The following is a 16,795-nucleotide window of genomic DNA, read 5'->3' on the forward strand; positions in this document are numbered from 1 at the left end:
CCCCCACCCTTCACCCCCCACTCCACCCTTCACCCCCACCCCTCACCCCCCCATCCTTTTCTCCCCACCCCCGCCACCACCAAGTGCAGAAGTTATAGGTGTGATGGCAGCTATAAAGTCATTTCCTCCAGAGGGATAGTTCAATCTTTCCTGTAGCCTGGCAGAAGTCTGTACGACTTTCAGCTTAGACTTAGAAAACTGAACATTTTCTAAATTGTCAACTTGAGGACATCTTTATGAAGCTGGCTTTCATAAATGAACTCGAAGATTTCAGACATATTTCAGGTTTACTTGCGTGGGAACTGACGTTAAATTTCTTTAGCTTGAAGGGCTTCACACTTTCTTGTTTGTTACTCATAGCCTCACTATGGTGGTGAATGATAATATCAGTTTTTCATTTTAGATTAAGAGGAAGCAGATAACCAGGAAATGGAAAAGCCTGTTCCCTTTCTCTTAATGAATTACTGCTTTGGGTATAGTTTCTTAAAGAAACACAACTGTTTGGGGAAGGGTTAGAATTTGCTTCCTGAATCTGGAATAGTTGCTATGGAGTTTTACTGCATATGCCCTTTTTTTCAGCAAGCCACAGCCCCCCCCCCCCCGCAACCCTACCCCCCACCACCACCACCTCATTACAAGCATCTCTCACACATCTGCATTCTCTGGGCTGCACCTCAAGCTTTATGCACAGCATGTGACACACAGGCTACCTCCTGAGTTTACAGTGGGCACTCCTAGTGCTCACAGAAGGTTAGGCTCCATGGGAAAGGCCATGGAAGTGGGCTCTAGATCACAGAAACAGGGAATTCTGGGTACTGAAAATATAGGCAAGAGCTGGGAGGTACACATTCTAGATGGTTCTTTTCCTTGGCAGTGTGGACTCCTTGTCCTGATAGGGGTACATCAGAAAGACGTGTTAGAGCTCAATCCTCAGAAATCCCAGGCTCAGTCTGGAGTTCCCACCATTCAAGTCCTAGCTTAGACTAATTTTTCTTTTATTCTAATCTTCAAAGTATTCCATCCAGTGTGAGGTGAGATGTCACGCAAATTGTACTAAAACATGGAGCTGTGTTGAAAACACTAACGGGGTCCTCCCATTGGAAAAGGTTTGAAGTTTAACCATCTTTATTTGTATAGTCAGTCCGCCTTTGTAGGAAGAAACACACCTCTGGAGATTGCAAGATTGAGGTACTACAGTCTAGAGACAGCTCTCAGATCTATTTGTTTTTTTGTTTATTTCTGAGACAGGATCTTACTACACAGGTAAGGACAACTTTAAACTCACTCAAGGTCCTCAGATTCTCTCCCCCCCTGAGTACTAGCATTGCATCAGATTTTAACCTTGTCTTTCCTTAGAGGCCTAGCTTTGAGGTGAGCCCTGTACTATTGTCTTCTGAGCCAGTTTTCCTTTTTCTCCTTTAATCTGTCCACACTGCAGGAATCCACCACCTGCAGGGGGACCTGGAGGCAGGGGAGTAGTGTGAGGGTAGGGCAACTGTTTCCTTTCTCTGCCTAATGCCTCTTCTTGGAGACTCTTTCTTTCTTTGGACAGCTGTGTGTGCTTCCTGGGTCCAGCCTTTCATTAAGGAACCTTGTCAGAGTTCTTGTAGCCACCTGCTTCTCCTTTTGTCCTTGCAGCTCAGCGGTTCTCAGTGAAAGGCATGTCTGCCTGCCCCCCTCTCCCCAACACACACACACACACACACACACACACACACTCAAGGGATCTTTAGCAATTTCTGAAGGCGTCTGCTTGCTACAACTTAGTTGGGCGAGGGCGACACAGTAGGCATCTAATGGATAAAGGTGAAACATATTTCGTCATATAGGACAATGCTGCTCCTCCCCCAGCAAAGAATCACCCCACCCAGAAAACGTTGAGAGTGCTCACTCTAAGAACCCTTGGAAGGCCACAGTGACATCTACAACTGTCAGTCTTCTGTTTGCCTCCTTGAACCGTCCAATACTTAGCTGTGTAACCAGCTACAGGAACTAAAATCCCCTTGTTTAAACACTTAAAAGTGTGTGTCCTGATTTCAGCATGATACAACTCATACATGCATGGAGACATCACATAACACTATAGAACTGTGTTCAATCCTTATAAACCAGTCCATTTTAAAAACAAGCACTTGAAGACTAGGGTTATAGCTCAGTGTTAAGTATTTGCCTAGCATGGTTGAGGACCTAGGCTCAATCCCCAGTACTACAAAATGATAGAACAGGACAGGACAGGACAGGACAGGACACTCAAAGGGGCTTCTGTTTTCCTGGTCAGATTGACACCCTCCCCAAAACACAGCTTCTTCTCCTCCCACCCCACCTCCCACTCTATAAAACTATTTTTCTTTCACCTCCATAAATTCTGGACATTTTTACCATGGCTGCATAACTTGTGTTCTTTTTCCTAGATAAAAATAAGGCTGAGGAGGAGATGGATCAGTGGACAGAGTGCTTGCTGCATAGCATGAGGACTGAGTTCTGCTCCTCAGCATCCATGTAAAAATCTGGGTGTGGCAGGACACGTTCTGTACCCCAGTGCTGTAGAGCCAGAGACAGGCAGATCCCCTGAGCCTCATGGCTACCAGTCTAGCTAAAATGGCAAGCATCAGGCTTAGTGAAGAGATCTTACCTCAAAAGTAAGATGGAGAAGTGATTGAAGAAGAAGACATCCCAATCTTGACTTCTGGCCTTGGCAAAAGCCTACAACATACACATACACATAACCCCTGCAGAGGAATTTTAATCCCTCTGGCAAAAATGCAGACACACCCTTAGTACACATCTTTAAATCCCAAACAATAAAGGTAAAGTTAGTCTGTAGAAGGAAGCAGCCTTGTTTGAAAGTGATGTCTAATTGAGGGGCAGGCAAAGTGATGAACTAGAGAAAGATTTGACAAATCAGAGATAGAATATGCCCAACTTTCAGGGATGTAGCTCAGGAAAGAGACACTATTGAAGAGCAAGCAGGGAGAGAGAGTCAGTGAGTTGAGAGTCAGTATAGTGAGTGCAGTGCAGTGGAATTGAGTTCATTCGTAAATTCATGCAGTTCAGTGTAGGTCAGCAGAGGCAGTTGAAGCCAGAGAATAAAAAGGAGCCAGAAGATTAGATCAAATTTCCAGAGGTAGTATGAGGCCAAGCAGAGCAATTCAGTCAGAAGCTGAGAGAAGTCAGATTGAAACAGTCAGCTTGGAGAGGAATTTGAGCCAGAACATCTGAGTTGAGCCAGCCAGAGATCAAAAAGAACTAGAAAGGGTGAACTTATTCAGCAGTAAGCCTATGAGAGATGATTACATCTGGCAAATAAAAGATACATTTATATCTCCCCACCCAGAAAGAGAGAGAGATGGAGAGAGAGAACATTCAAAGAAATCCAACCACTAAGATTATTCAAAATGCATTATTATAATAAAAACATCTTTTGGTTAGTTTAATACCACTGTACATATAAAATATAGATTAATTTAAATCAGATTAAAGTGAGATCTTTGGAGATTCTTCTGAATTTCTTGTTAGGCTTAATTTTGTAGAGCAACATCAAGTTTTTGTGCATTTTGTCATTCTTTTACATAAAAATAAGATTGAGGAAAAATTCTGGGGTACTAAAAAGAAAAGAAAATGTATTTTGTTGTTTTTTTTTTTTTCATGTTATGGGGCATATCAGCTTCTTGGATTTGCTCAAACAATGGCTGGGTGGATTAAAGAACAATTTATGTTTCCTTCCCAGGGTTTAAAAGTTCAAATCCAGGTGTTGGTAGGACTGTTTTCTCACTGAAGGCACCAGGTAATATGACTCCTATCCCCGGGTTGTAAATGTGTTAGAACAATCTCCTGTCTTGACTAAGTTTCTCTGTATCCAGACATCTTCCCTCTGGCATGTCTGTCTGCCGTCCATATTAGACTAGGAATGCTAACCTTTGGATTTAGGAGGGGAAAAAAAATCCAACTTTTGCACTCTACTCACTCAGTTTCTTTTAAAAAGACAAGTTCTTGGTATGGCCTCAGGCTCATGGCGATCCCTTGCCTCTGCCTTCCAAGTGCTGAGACTGAGGGTACATGCCAGCATGCCCAGCTTGGCCTCACTTTCACTTAATTACTTCAAGGGAATAAGTAAGCAGAAACCGGTGGGTGGGTGTGGGCAAATATGAGCAAAATATAATAATGGGTGTATGGAAACCTCATAGTGAAACCAGTGTTTTGTATGCTAACTAGAAAAGTCAATGAAAAAACAAAAAAGACCCCATTTCCTCCCAAAATCCAGAAGGCTGAAGCAGGGAGATCCCAAGTGTAAGTCCAGCTTAAGCTATGTAGTAAGACCCAGTCTTAATAATAATAATAATAATAATAATAATAATAATAATATTGATTATTATTAATGATGATGATAAACCTAAATACCAAATAAACAACAACATTAAAAAAATCATATTTCTAAATAAGGTCACCGTACAAACAAACAGGAGTTCAAACAAACTTCACTGCTGCTGTACTGGTACAGTTAAACTCACGACAAAGGCTACTAATATTTTGTACCCTTCAAGGTACATTTTTGAATGATGGGGATCTATAAGTACATTCAAAATCAGTAGAGATATTTTAACATTGCTTTTCCTGGTATGATAGTGAACATCCCATTACTGTCCCAAGCTACTTCTATAAGGAGAAGATTAATTTCGGGCTTAGAATTTTAGAGAGTTCCTGATTGGGAGACCTGCTGCTTTTAGGCTTATGGTAAGGGGACAAGCTTAGGTTGGGGGTCAGATTATGAATGGCATGCATGGGTGAGCAAAGCTGGTGAACCTTGAGCCCAACGAACAAAAGAAAATAGTAAAAATGGATAAGGACTTGCAACTTCCTTTGGAGACAAGCCCCCACAATCTAAAGGATTCCACAGCCCCCCACCTTCCAAAGGTTCCCCCACCTCCAGATGTCCCACTGTGGGACGAAGCAGTGGACCTTGGAGGACATTTAAGATACAACTGTAGCAAACAGTTGTGACTTCTGTTTGAAACAGAAGTATCCAGTGAATGTATCCAGTGAGTCCTTATCTAATATCCAGAATAGGCAAGGCATTACTCTGGGACCTAAAGATGAATGGATTCACAGCCTCAGCTGCCAACAGGCTCATCGCGGGTGAAATAAATCTGAGAGCAACGTTAATGAGCTTGAAATGTGTTACTCCAGGGAGGACGTTTGTGAGACCCTAGGAGGTAAAAACATGGAAGGCCTCCCCTAGAGATGTGAGGTCCAGCTCAGTTGCACCAGCCCCTTGAATGCTCCAGGGCATGTGAGGTCAGAACGGGTCTCAGACACAGCGACTGGGATGCAGGGATGAGGCACAGGATTCTAGTCACTGCTCCTGGTGAGCAGACAGCAGAATGAGGGCACTTAGAGGCCAATGGCCAATTGCAGATCAATACAACCCACTAAGGAGCTGGTGATGAGCCGTGGAGGTTTTTGATCAAAGGAACGTTTCCAGATTTGTCTTTTAAAGATCAGTCCGAGAGTATCACTGCCAAGGGTGATTTTTATTGTTTTCTTTGCTTCTACATTCAAAGGTCATTTCCCTGTTCTCTTACAGCTCTCAGCAGCTTTCATCAGAGCAGGCTGCTCCCTTCTTGAAATACTTTCCTCTTCCACCCTCTCCCCCTAGCTCCTGCCCTGGTTTCTTTCCTGATTTACAGCTTCTCTTCCTTTGTTGACCTTCTCACCAGCTCTCAAGACCCACGTAAGAAATCTGTGAGTCTGGGACCTTCCTCTTCCCACCCTGTCCACGAGATCTCATCTAGACCCCAATTTGTTCCCTTTCTTTAGACACTCACTTGAGTCCCAAACTTGCCCTCTTAATCTATTATTCTGCCCTGAGTCCCTAAAACATCTCAGATCCTCAACTTGTTAATTCTGTTTCTTCCTTGCTTTCTAACACTAATAAATGTTCCCATATTCAGCCCGAATCAAAGGTTTAACTTAACTCTTCCCTTTTCCTCCTCTCCCACGTACAACTCCATCTCGGGCTCTTCCTGGTCTCATGACCAACGCAGATCCTCAGGTCATCTGCAGTCCTTCTGACTTGGTCACCAGCACCACCTTAGAAGGCTCCTCAGTTGTCCATTAACTAGACAACTGCAATAGTCTACACACACACACACACACACACACACACACACACACACACACACGGCCTCAAGGAACCCCAGGCTGGCCTTGAATGTACTGTGTATCGGAGGATAACCTTGAACTTTTGACCTGCAGAGTACTGTGATTACAGGTGCATGCCATCCACCCAGTAAGAGTTTTAACCAGTTATATCAGTCACTGTGGAACTCAAACTTCTTCCTATGCTTTGCAAGGTCTTCTATGACCTGTTTCCTACTTATGCATGCGTTTTAGCCACTGATCTACCTCTGTTCCCTGAATATATCGTATCCTCCCCTCTTCTGCCTCCCAGACTTTACTCTTGCCATTCTTCTCACCCCCTACTAATAACATAGCAATGTCTTTCTTATCCTTCCATTCATACTTTCCCGGAGATGCCATCCCGAGCTTTCCTGTATAACGGAGGCCTCCATCTTCTTTACTCTGTGTGGTTGTTTGAATATGCTTGGCCCAGGGTATGGCACTATTAGGAGGTGTGGCCTTGTTGGAGTAGGTGTGGCCTTGCTGGAGTAGGTGTGGCTTTGTTGGAGGAGGTGTGTCACTGTGGGGGTGGGCTTTAAGACCCTCTTCCTAACTGCCTTCAGATGAAGACGTAGAACTCTCAGCTCCTCCCACACCATGCCTGCCTGGATGCAGCCATGTTCCTGCCTTGATGATAATGAACTGAATCTCTGAACCTGTAAGCCAGCTTCAATTAAATGTTGTCCTTGTAAGAGTTGCCTCAGTCATGGTGTCTGTTTCCAGCAATGCAAACCCTAATGGAGACACTGTATCTTACTACTTTATTTCCACCAGAGAATGGATCAGAACAAAGAATGTATGCTTGCTCACTTGTTTATGTTTCTTTCTCTCCGTACACCACTCACTCTTCCCAACTCTCAAGTTAGAAGCCGATGCAGTGATTGCTATAGAGCATGGCTCTTCCGGGAGAGCTCTCGACACACCCATAGCCCATCTGTCTTCAAGCTCTCGGCACTGTATCTCTTCATTCACATTATAACTTTTAATCTTCCTGATAGTCCTCTATGGTGGATTTATTATGGCCATGGTCTCAGTAAGGAAACTGGTTTTGAGGGTAAGATGACCTACCTACTTTCCCAAGACCACATGGACACTGGGAGCCATGGAGGAAGAAAGCTAACCATGATGGTTAATCTTGTTTTTCACTCTGGTGACAAGGCTGAGAAGTGCCTGGGATTAGTGCATACCTCTGGGTGTGTTGGTGGTAGTGTGTCCTGACAGGGTTACCTAAGGGAGAAAGGAGAAGGGAGAAAGCCAGGGGTGTGGCCATCCTCTTTCTCAACACTCTGGCCACCATGATGCTGTTACACTCTGCTTCCTGTCTGCCACCGTCACATTCAGTCTCATGTCAGGTCCGAACTACAGACTACAGATGAGCCCTTAGAAACCATAAGTCCAAGCCAGCCTTCCTCCAATGTATTACTTCAGTCAGGTCTTTGTCACAGTGAGCTCATGAATGGCCTCTCTGCACCATGCTCTAAGTCTGAAGCCTATGGCATGTAGAAGAGCCAGAAGGAACAGAAAAACTTATGGTTTAGTTTCGTCTCTTCTTTCATTTGACGTTCTTTGAAGAACAAGTCTCTGATCTGTGTCAAATAAACATACTGGCCTACCATGCTTTAGCACTGGTTTCACGTTTTATGGGTTTCGTTCCCCCCCCCCCCCCCCCAGTGTTGGGGATCAAGTCCAGGGATCTCTGAATGCTAGGCAAGTTCTATGGTTGAAACTACATACATCACCAGTCTTAGTGCTTTTATTTGGGGAAAACACCCAGACAATCAGATGGCTGCTTCCCCAGTCTGCTTGGTATAGGAAAAGGCATGTGGTCCGAATCAGGCCAGGTACACCATCTTTCCCCATCCCCCCACTTCTCTGTCTCTCTCTATCTCTGCCTGTTTCTCTGTCTCTCTCTCTCTGTCTCTGTCTCTGTCTCTGTCTCTCTCTCTCTCTCTCTCTCTCTCTCTCTCTCTCTCTCTCTGTTTCTCTCTCCTGGAGTATCACTTGAGCTCTGGAGACAAGAATTCCCCTTGGGATTCCCATTCTTTAGCACTGTAGTAGCCAGGAGCTGCAACAGGAGCTGCAAGCGGCCATCTTTAGTCACATAGAATCTTCAGGAAAGAAAAACTGAACAGATGACATCATGGATGGATGGAAAGAGACAGAAATGACCTGATAACACAGTTTCAACCCTAGATCCTAGCCGTTTACTTAGTCTGCTATTTGGTTACCATTTGCCTCCTCACTAAATGTCTGCCTTTGCTCCTCATGGCTTCCGAGGCTTAAGGTAGCGGCTGTCACGGTGCAGGTATAGTCACATGTGTGGGAATGAGGCTCCTGCTTCTGGCAGGACAGCTTCCAGCATAACGCTAATGTGCAAGAGAAATCATGTCTATCTATGGCTTTTGGAAGGAGCTGCCTGGATATTTGGAGATTGATTAAAACAGAAGGAAACTCAATCTTACTAGAGTCTTACTCAACTTGATACTGCATAGTGAGTCCTTAATTTTTTTTTTTTTTTTTTTTTTTTGGTTCCAATGAGTGTGGATTGAAACAAGGCAGGGATAATACATTCTGGTTGTGCTTTTCAAAAAAAAAATGTGGGTCACGTTGTAGGCACTATAATTTAATTTGATTCTAATATGTCTTTGAGTACCCCGTCAGATTATAACTTGATTCGCCACTCACTTGGTGGCTAAAAATAGAGAGAGATACAAGAGGTTCACATCACTTAGCAAGGAGCATTTTTTTCTCAAAGAACTGGACATAAATCAGAGAGAGCATGGCAGGCACTTCCACCCAAAGCCACAGGCTGGGTAAGTGAGGCACTAAGCAACTGTTTCCAAATGGAATGACTATTGACCTCTAATCATCGTCATTGAACAGAGGCAGCCTGAGACGGTCACGTGAGAGCCCTTGATAGTTGGCCCCCTAGTCGGCCTCTGCTAATCAGTCCCAGTTGAAGAGGCATGGGTGTGTGGTTGCCTGATTACTGGCAGTTTTATCTGGTTTCCAGGGGAGCGGTTGCAACCCTGTCATGGACTAAGAGGAAGGAAGGAAATATGAGGTTTCTCCTGAATATTTCTTGGGGGAAAAATATCTCTATCTTACACTGGGTTCCAGCTTCCCTTTGGGATAAAATAAAAGTTGCTTATGTGCTTGCGTCCCACACCTTTAGTGAGCTAAGTCCTCAATGAGCCTCAAAAGAGAGGCAGTAGGGAAATTAAGGCTATTACTTCTGATGGTGCTGCCTCAGAAGTAGAGAAGGCACTGACCTCTGATGCTTCAAATTCAGGAAGAAGGAATGAATGAAACACCGAGATGGTGGCCTACTGTGACCATAGGCAGAACAAGGCTGGGGATATGGATGGGGACAAAAATGAACATGGATGGAACGTGGAAATGTACACTGGGTGTGGCAATGTGGTGCTACCCACAGTGTTGGTCAGAACAGGTTGCTCTGACAGAGCAACGTGGGCCAGGTAACTTCTAAACAACAGACCCCAATTTCTCTCAGATCAGGATTCTGAAGTGTTAGGGTTCAGGGGAAGGCTGTTTGTTGGCTGGGTTTTTGTAACCTTCCAAAAGACATAGTGAGCTTCACAGAAACCTAGAAGCAGCCAGTTTGTCTCCATCATAGTAAAGAAAGCAGGGTGCTCCACACTCCACAAATGCCCAGGGCTCCCTGGCAACCCCATGACCTTAATTCAAGAGCTACAGCTCTGCCAAGGATGGTTTCCTGCAGGAACATGGTAGGACGTGCCAGGGCACACTCTGTCACCCAATACTTGGGCTCTAGCACATGTAACTACCTTTTCTCTTTCTGAATCCTACCCTATATATACACATATATACGTATACATACATATATATATGCATGCACACACACACATATAGAACATATATAATATATATGTGTGTTCTATATATAATATATATAGAACATATATATAATATACATATGTTCTCTATATATAGAACATATATATAGAACACACACATACACACACACACACACACACACACACACACATATATATATGTATATGGACAATTGATTTCCAGGATATCTGGCTCTTATACCCCTATTATTGGTGCAACAAAAAAGTTAGTTACTGTTGTCATCAGATTACGAAGCTCAAGTAGAGAACAGTGAAACAGCCAGTCCACTCAATGACACCACTTGCCAAGAACAGCACTAAATGGTGCATTTCCTTGACTGGATGGAGGGTTTGCTGCAGAATTTGGCCAGGGAATGTGATCTGAAAACGCCACCCCAAACCAGCCACCTGGGTCTGTTGAGGATCATTGAAAAAACACTCCTCCCCACATGTGTGCTGCATGCTACATCTGTCTGCAGGTGTGTGCACCTGTGCATGTGCCTGTGGCGGCCAGAGGAGGATGCTCTGGCCCTGCTCTAACACCTAGCCTTATTCCTTTGCACTAAGCTGGTAGCCAGCAAGCCCCAGCCATCCTCCTGTCTCTGCCAGTGTTACAGATGTCGCCATGCCTAAGTCTTTTATTTGGGAGTGGGACTAGAAGTCAGGTTCTCAAGCGTGTACAGCAAATGCAGTTACTCAGTGAGCCGTAGTTCCAGCCTCTGCTGAGGAAATCTTGTTCTCCATCTGTGGGAGTCTTCTTACCATTTAGAACTCTCTACACAACGCTGGTCTCGATAACTGGAAGTTCTTTTATTCTGTGCGGCGATTCCTAGTGCTCTCTTCTATCGTGCCCCCATATTGACTCCCAGGATTAAACAAGTCACCCTTCTTTGAAGAGAAATCACTCAATGTGGTTTAATGCCGTTTTTTTCCTTCCAGTCTTTTAATATTTTTCCTGACTTAAGGTTTTTATGAGTGGTGTGCATATATGTGCAACTGCCATCACGTGTGTGTGAGTCAGAGAACAACTCTCTGGAGTGGCTCCCTTCCTGTCACCCTTACATGGGTTCTGGGCATCAGTTCAGATGGGGGCAACAGGAGCCTTCACCTGCTGAGCCACAAATCCCCTGCTTCTCTGAGCCAGAGTCTTACCATGTAACTCAGGTTGGCCTTGAACTCAAGCTCCTCCCACCTCAGCCTCCTAGGCACTGAGATGACAAGTCTATGCTATCAAGTAATATGAACTCATCATATTTGTGTTGTTGTGCACAAGCTATGGAAAAATATTACAGATTTCCATTTGAATCCATGAGGAACACAGGTTTAAAGAGGGACAGCTAGTCCTCATGGGTGATTGAGACACCTACTCGATGGTTTGTATGTGCTTGGCCCAGAGAGTGACACTATTAGGAGATGTGGCCTTGTTGGAATAGGTGTGTTACTGTGGGTCTGGGCTTTAAGACCGTCATCCTAGCTGCCTGGAAGTGAGTCTTCCACCAGCAGCCTTCAGATGAAGATGTAGAACTCTCAGCTCCTCCTCCTGCACCATGCCTGCCTGGATGCTGCCCTGCTCCCACCTAGATGATAATGGAATGAACCTCTGAACCTATAAGCAAGCCCCATTAAAATACTGTCCTTTGTAAGAGTTGCCTTGGTCATGGTGCCTGATCACAGCAGTAAAACCTAACCAAGACACCCCCAAAGCCTGTAAAGTGGATTTGTTTTATGTGTTAGGATGTGAGTTGACAGAAACCAAATTTACCTTTTGTCTTCAATCATGTTTCCTAGAAGCCAGACCTGAGGCCTTGATCCAATGACTGACCATGAAGAAACTTCACTCTTTGCTTATGGAGGTGGTAACTGGTGATGCCCTGTCACTGAGGCCTTGGATACTGGGATGCTCGGCCCAGTATAGGAGGGGCCTATTACACAGCTGTGGTTTGTCACTGAAGACAGCTGGCGAAGGCCCAGCTGTCTATTGTCTGGCAGGTGCACCCATCTGCCCGTTGCAGCTGATTCTAAGATTTGCCCTCAGCCACTCGAGATGCCCATCCAAGACCTGCCCTTACCTCCAGCCGTAACCAGCAGCGGATGACTGAGGCAGGTGAGTTCCAGGCCCTCTTTGTGTTCTCAGGCTCTAGCTGAAGCTCCTTGGAGTCAGAGACCCTGCCCTAACTGAGCTGTTTGGGAGTTGTGGGGGCAGGGGAATACCTGCGCTTATCATCTTGGGATTGGTTTCTAGGGAACAGCAGCCCAGACCTCGAGTGGACCTCGTTTCTTAGACCCAACATTCTAACATAACAAGAACATCTATGGACTCTGTAGACAGCGTTAACTCAAGGCTAACATTTGTATTTCAGAGGGGTTAACTTAACAAGTGTGAAAGTGTCGATTGCCAGCCACTTTTGGAGATTTTTACCTTTAAATGTTGAAAGTGCAGTAGTCAGAATTAGAAGAGATAATAACAATAATGTTTAAGGCCAAAATTTGGATCTCATCTTTATAACAACCACCATCAACACCATCATCTGTCTAGGATTATGCGTGTTCTCTAATCCTTTTTTCTCATCTTACTGAGAAGGGAAACAATATGCCGAGCTCTTGAATTTGTTCATGTACCTTTTGCTAAAACGATACCCACCCTCTCCAAGTCTCACCATTAAATACCATCTGGCCTGTTACCGAGTGACTCCTTTAGTCTCAAGGCCGAATCAAATCTTTCCACAGTGACATCAGTGTATCAGCTGGCGCCCAACGCCAGCTGTGAGAGAACACTCCCTTCAGCCCAGGCTACTCTCCCAAGGCACCACTGCGTGGATTCCACTCCTCCTTTCCCTTCCCAAGCCTGGAGCTTTTAGGATCCCATGGGGTCTCTGGTTCAAGTGAAGAAACCCACTTGTATAACATGAAGCAGGTTTCATGGTCGCGGCCCTAAAGCAGCTCAGCCACCCATGGCGTACAGGGCTGTAAGCACGCATGCGTGGGCTCAGCAATTTGCATTCGCTTCATCGATCTGCCCAGCAGTGACCCTTTCCTGGACTCTGAAGTCTGTCACGCTCCATCGGCTTATCATGACTGAGCACAACACACACAAGGCTCTTGTGTTTGGAAATGAACCAGAGCCACCGCTGGGCATCACGTGGGGTTCCTTCCTCTGTTCAGCGCATCCCTGAAAGATGGTTCAATGGTGTCTTACTTGCCTGCTTGATTCAGATTCCTGAGAGCTCAAGAGAACTGTTGGAAAAGTTTAAAGCAGTGCCCTGGAGGGTCGTAAGGTGGGGTGGGAGGCTGATAGAGGGTTGGTTAGGAGGGAGGAAGGCTTTTGATGCTGTTAGGCTTTCTGTTCATTCTCCACCCTTGTGCACAGAAGACCAGGGGAGAGCGGGACACTGGGCTGCCAGGGGAGATATGGCGTTGGACCTATCACACTTCTGTTGATTTGGTAGTTGCTTTCACAATCTTTTATCATTGGGAGACTCTTTCAGGTAGATTCAGATTAGGTAGCCCCCACCCGAAAAGCATAACTTGAAGTACCTTTGCATTTCCCTGGCAACTTGGCTACCAAAGCTTGTAACACCAAACATGGCATATTCAGGTAGTGACTTCAACCGTAAGTCCCTCTCACAGGTGTCTGTCCTGGTGCTGGCCTCTTAAGGGGCAGTGGGTGTTACGGCACCGTTGTGGTCCGTGATGTCTTGTTTTTATAGATGTGCAAACTCACGATTGGGGAAGTAAAATAACCTGCCCAAGATCACACAGCCAAGTAATTCCATAGCTAGGACTCAAACCCACACACAGGACAGGAGATCAGACTTCATAGCAACTAGGAAAGGGGGATTTAAAGGAATGTGAATTGCTATCCTGCTTACCCATCTAAGGCATGCTTATTTAAGTTGTCTAGGTCATTCTCTTAGAGTGAAAGGAATTTATTTTTTCTGAGCAATCTTTTTTTTTTTTCTGAGCAATCTTTTTCCAAAAAATAAAAAATAAATTTATTATCGGCTTCTATACTCCAATAATCCAGCCTGGTTGAAACAGGGATTGTTTTAGCAGAATTACTTGAGAGTTTCATCAGTTTTCCCAAAAGTCTTTCCCAGGCTTTGTTACCCAAATAGCCTCCTTTAGGAGTGTCTGTGCAATCAGTTTAATTGTATTTACATTGTAGACTCACGTGGTTAGCACACATTGGCTCTGGCAAAATGAGCCACACGCTAGCATCTCGAGGAGAGCCGTCACTGATTTGATAATATCAGTGACATTTTCATCTTAAGATGACCTTTGCTTCCCCAAGCAGCCTGGCAACAGCAAGGACTGGGATGATGAAAGTTGAGCTAATGAGGCCCATCTAGCAGTTGACAGACATGAGCCATCTTGTCTCCCTTGGGTGCCACACAGCTTAGCTGACTCAATGAGGCTATTGAATTCATTATAGGGGCAGATAGACTCTAAGATGGCCCCCAACGACTCCTGTGTGCCTCTTGGTATTCATGTCCTTGTGTGACACTCTCTTAGTGTGGCTGGGGACCTGTGACTTGCCTGAGGTCAGCTGCCATGTCAGGTGTGATGCAGTGGAGAGCCCCTGTGGTCGGAGCTGAAGGTGATCTCTAACCGACAAGCAGCAAACTCCAACCCACAGAGCTGAATTCTGCCAAAGTCCTATGCCACAATAACTGGATCCTTCCCTGGTTTTGTCTTGAATTGACACTACGCTCCTGGTCCCGGGCTATCTGTAGCTCTCAGATGCCATCTAGAATAGAGAGCCTATTACTTGTGGCCCACAAAACTGAGATTTAAAAAAAAAAAAAAGTTGTGTGAAGCTACTACATGGGTAGTGATTTGGGACCTAGCACTGGGTAACTAAGACAGTGGTTATATTGTACAAGACAACCACCCCAGTGCTTTTCAGTGGAATCCCAAAGGTGGTGGGATACAATGGTGAACAGGAATGGAAAAAACCCCCACAGATTCAATACAATTCTTAATAAAGTGTCAGCAGTTGAGGAAGTAACAGAAGGGTGGGTTCTGGGACCATCGCTGTAATGGTCCCACTCTGAGTAAGCTCTACCCAGTCCCATTTCCCATGAACTCTCACGTGAGGGACATCCAGAACCACTATAAACTAGAGATGGTAATAATCCAGGAAAATCCCCTCAGAATGGCAGCCAAGGCTGTTCTGTCGGTGATTGTATGCGCCCTTGAGTGTTAGATCCCTGGAGTTGCCTGACACCCCCGATCTTTCACTATTCCGCCTCTTGAGAGAGAAGAGTCATTTTTCCCAGTCAGTTCCCTGAAAGGTCTGGTGGACTGTCAGTTTGGACTGTTCACAATTCATTAATCTTCAGCATCTTTGTCTGCCTCTAATTTTCAGCATCATTAGCCCTGTGCCTGCCCGAGATGGTGAGAGTGCTTTAGGGATGTCACAGAAGCATCCTTACTCGATGACGGTGCTTTGCAGCGAGAAACGAAATCCTTAAGCCTGTCTTTAAGAAGAGAGAGAGAGAGAGAGAGAGAGAGAGAGAGAGAGAGAGAGAGAACTAAAAAGTTTTTCCATGGAGCTATGTGGACTTGCTGACTACATAACTTTATAATTCTCCCTCCCCTCAGTCTCCCAGGCCCTCACTTTCAACCGGTACGTCTCCCATTATGCCTGTAGGTGATAATTTTGCATTTTGCCACTGGCCACCAGAGACTGATGACAGCACATTTTATGCTGAACTGAAAAGTGCAATTTGATTTGCGTGACTACCAACCCTTGAAGCTTCATGTGGGTTCTGCAGAGGACAACCTTCCTCCCTCCATGGATGAAGCAACCAGCAGGTCCCAGGCTTCTTGTTCTCCTCTGCTTGGCTTTGCCTCTACCTGGTGGATGCCATTTTTTTTCTTCACTGCTGGGCAAAAGTAGGGTAGAGAGGAGAGGGAAAGAACATAGGTGAGCTATGGTTTGATCTGCTCTCCTCACACATGATTAAAGCTAGCAACCCCTGGAGTCTGCAGGATGGCACAAGCTAACTCTGTTTCATACCTTTACAATCGAGGTGCCCCACAGGTCCCTGTCTCGTGGTTTCTTTGACTCAAGTGGGTGACACTCAATTCAGTTTGCCCCTTTCAACTCTGTCCTCAGCCCTGAGGGATCCAGCTGTGCATGTCCCACCTTGATCTCAGCTTTCTTTATATTGATCTCCTTTGTCCCATGTCTCAGCAAGTCCCAAGAGTGCTCACTGATCCCAGGACAGCATCCCTGCTGGGCCCTTAATCTCCAAAGCTCAAAGCCAGCTCTTTTTGACTTGGCAGATTTTCTCAGTGGAGTTGACTTTAGCCCACAGATGGCATCTACCATCCTGCTCCCTGGTCAGCACTCTCTCACCCCAGCTCCCAGTGGAGGGGACTCCTCCCACAGCTCTCCAGGGTCTCCACAGGATTAGGCTAAGGAGATGGCATTCCCACCCCTCATCTAGAATAGCAAGAACTAGCATCAGAGAATACACATCTTCAAAACACTCATCAGCCCTCAGCTTCAAATTCTGACCCCTTCATTCCATGGTCTCAAGGAGAGTCCCAGGAGGTGTGGGTCAGGTTCTTTTCCATCAATGTAAGTTAGAATGGGAAGGAAAGGTCTCTTGGAACTGAGGCAGAACGCTGTCTTCCTAGCTTCTATACAACAATTGTTTTACTGACTGACTCATTTGTGACTCACCGTTATATTTTACCTTCATCCATAGCTTAAATCCAAACATAGGGCT

This window comes from Arvicanthis niloticus, chromosome 22 (assembly GCF_011762505.2).
Source record: "Arvicanthis niloticus isolate mArvNil1 chromosome 22, mArvNil1.pat.X, whole genome shotgun sequence".
Classification (NCBI taxonomy): Eukaryota; Metazoa; Chordata; class Mammalia; order Rodentia; family Muridae; genus Arvicanthis; species Arvicanthis niloticus.